General features: G+C 35.5%; 1 long non-coding RNA gene across 1 annotated transcript; it reads right to left on the bottom strand.

Moving 5' to 3' along the window:
- Positions 1–221: 221 nt before the first annotated feature.
- LOC141271342 (uncharacterized) lies at positions 222–2,722 on the bottom strand. Its single transcript, XR_012321904.1, has 3 exons — positions 2,558–2,722; positions 2,164–2,217; positions 222–475 (listed from the first exon to the last, which is right to left on the bottom strand). It is a non-coding gene; the product is annotated as an uncharacterized lncRNA (long non-coding RNA).
- Between the last annotated feature and the right edge of the window lie 298 nt (positions 2,723–3,020).

The raw sequence follows: 3,020 nt of genomic DNA, 5'->3' as shown, positions 1-3,020 counted from the left end.
ACATTGTGGTTCATGTAATAAGGGAAATGGGTGAGAAATATCTATACTTGTTGAATTCCAATAATAATCTCTTCTGAAATGTCACTACATAATGACAATAAATGATTTTATGTAGATTTCCATTTTAAAGCAACAACAGGAATGTTAACCTTTAGGATTGTGGTAATAATCTGCTATTCATTTTGGAAAAATAATTATTGAATACATTAAATACAACAATGTTAAATCATCTATGCTTTAATTTGATTACATGAAGCTAGATACATAATTGTAAATACACATCTTTAAATTTTTTTAAAAATTTCAAGCTAACATTTATGCTCAGCTTAATGTTAATTAGGTGCTTATTTCTTGGTTCCACCACAGCCATGACTGATTTGACCTCCGCGGCCACAGTTACTTGCGGAACCACAACCGCAAATACAACCCACTCCAATGCTTAATGGCTGGTTTCCTTGGCAAGGATCAACTGTTCCTAAAATAAATAAAAGAAAAGCATTAGTATTAAAAAATATTCTTTATATGAAAAAGAAGTAATGTATCAGTCTTATGCTTTTTAGAATTTCTTTTTTTTTACTACTGATTTTTACGTAGAAAGGTAGCTAAAAGTTGCAACACTTGACTGACGATTTCTTTGCCTGAAGTCACACAGCATAAATACTGTCAGTCCAACAGGAGGAGGTGGCACTGGGCAGGAAACAGAGCTTGCATGATAGATGCTTCAGATCTACAAATAGCTCTTCAAACTCATTTGAATATCAGTTCAAACACTGATTTCTCAGTAATGAAGAAACGGACTGACCATACAAAGGTATTTATTTATTTGTCTTTGCAAGAACCTGCTTATATAAACAGTTTGGGGTGCAAAATCTTGCTGACAGATTATATTTAAGAATTATTAACTGTCATTCCCTTGCAATATTCTATATGTTTATAACGTGAGAATAATCCATTAGTAATCTGTAGATGTCTGTAACAAATATGTTAGGCTGCGTGCCCACGATGCGTTTTTGGTGCATTTTTTGGTGGGGATTTGCAGCGCAGAAACGCTGAAGAAACGCATTGCATACCTTATCCCATGACTTCCTATGACATTCTGCAAGTTCTGTGCACATGGTCAGGATTTTTTCTGCGCAGATTTAACTTGCAGAAAAATTCCTAGGGCTATGTGCCCACGTTGCATTTATGAAGCAGAAAATTTCTGCTTCATTTCTGCAAGTCCTCTCTCGGAAAAACGCATGCGGAATTCCGCACGCATTTATCGCGCATTTTTCACGCGTTTATCACGCGTTTTCCACATGCGGAATTGCCTTGCGTTTTTTATGCATTGGACAAAGGCAATTCTGCTTGCGGAAACGCAAAATTAAATGACATGCTGCGGATTTTTGAACGCAGCATAAACGCTGCGGAAAAATCCGCAGCATGTGCATAGAACTTGCGGAATCCCATTGGGGACCATGGGGTGCGGGTTACCAAGCGTTTTACAAGCGTTTCCGCTGCGGAAATTCCGCATCAAAAACGCTTGAAAAACGCTACGTGGGCACACAGCCTCACATGACCAATTCTTGTGCGTTTCTGCATGCAGATTTGCCTATACAATGCATTGGAAAAATGCATGGCAAAAACGCATCAAAAACGCATGTAAAAACTGCATGCGTTTTTCTGCCTTACCTTGAATTAGCAAAATTAATCTGATATTTAAATATTTTTAAATTTAGCACTCATTATAATAATTTCTGTTTAAGGAGGAACAATTATTGTTTTGGAGAATGCCAAGCAATGTAAGGAGATGAATAGACCATACAAGTCTCCTCTGGGAATTTAAATATGCAAATAGGCTCTTCAAAAGGATGAAGAATTGAACTCTCATGCCACTATTTGACATGAGAATCTTAAAAGTGAATATTGATCCTTTAAAAACCTTGCCACATGACTTAAGAAAAGAAGAAAAACCAGACACTCCATTTGTAGACACATGTTTCCGGATGTTTGCTCCATATCAGTATAAACAGGAGGACTGCAAAATTTATAACAGATAAACTATGGGAGCGATAAATGAGAAGTTTTCATTTTATTGTTTTTATTATGCCAATAGACAAAATGAACGACAGAAAATATTTTTCTAAATGACATAAAGATACAGATACAACATAAGCTTCTTACCGCCGCATTGCACAGGAGTAGGAGTAGTTTGGCATGGGTCAACTTGTACACAAGCTGGAATTTGAGAGATAAGTACAATTAGATATTTACATGATTCATGGCTAAATTTATCAAAAAGTGTAAAACATATCAATGTCTTCCTGGTGGTTATGAACACAGTTTATACAAGTAGGACATCATAAAACATTTTTTATTATATTTCCATTCAAAATATATTATTTCAAATGGCAACATTGCCATATTCAAGGCTATATTGTAATGAATCAAGACAAGAGAAAATATGAATCTCTTGGCTTATTTTTTGACAAAGTGAATATTTTTATACATCCTTTTTCCAAATGTATAACATTAAAAACAAAATGCTAATAACCAATAGGATTTCTGCTGTACTTACGGTTTTTGCCGCTGCCACCACCTTGTCCATGACCACTACTTCCTCCACCACCTCCACAACCACCTCCTCCACCACCTCCACAACCACCTTTAATGCCAGACATGACTGTTCTGCTTAAGTCGAGGTGAATATATGTTGTGCTCTTGCTGATGCACCTTTTATATCAAACTCTGTAATATATTATTGATTTGGTGATTTTTTTTTAATTATCAATAGTCATAGAGGCCAATCAGATCTCCACATATACTTCAATTATTATAGGTTTGGAAGATGAATCTTGGGGCGGGGTGCATTTCATTAGCAATCATTTTTTTTGTTTTAGCAATACCAATATGATTGTTAGGTTGTTTACAACAAACTACCTTAATGAGTCATTTCAGGAATAATAAAATAGTGTCAAGGTGACATGATTATTACATACTTAGCTGGAGGGCATACTAAACCATTCAACTGATTGAATGAT

Source organism: Phyllobates terribilis, unplaced genomic scaffold (assembly GCF_046119375.1).
Source record: "Phyllobates terribilis strain yellow unplaced genomic scaffold, ASM4611937v1 Scaffold_5__5_contigs__length_657084704, whole genome shotgun sequence".
Classification (NCBI taxonomy): Eukaryota; Metazoa; Chordata; class Amphibia; order Anura; family Dendrobatidae; genus Phyllobates; species Phyllobates terribilis.
This window is presented reverse-complemented; position numbering and strand designations above follow the sequence as displayed.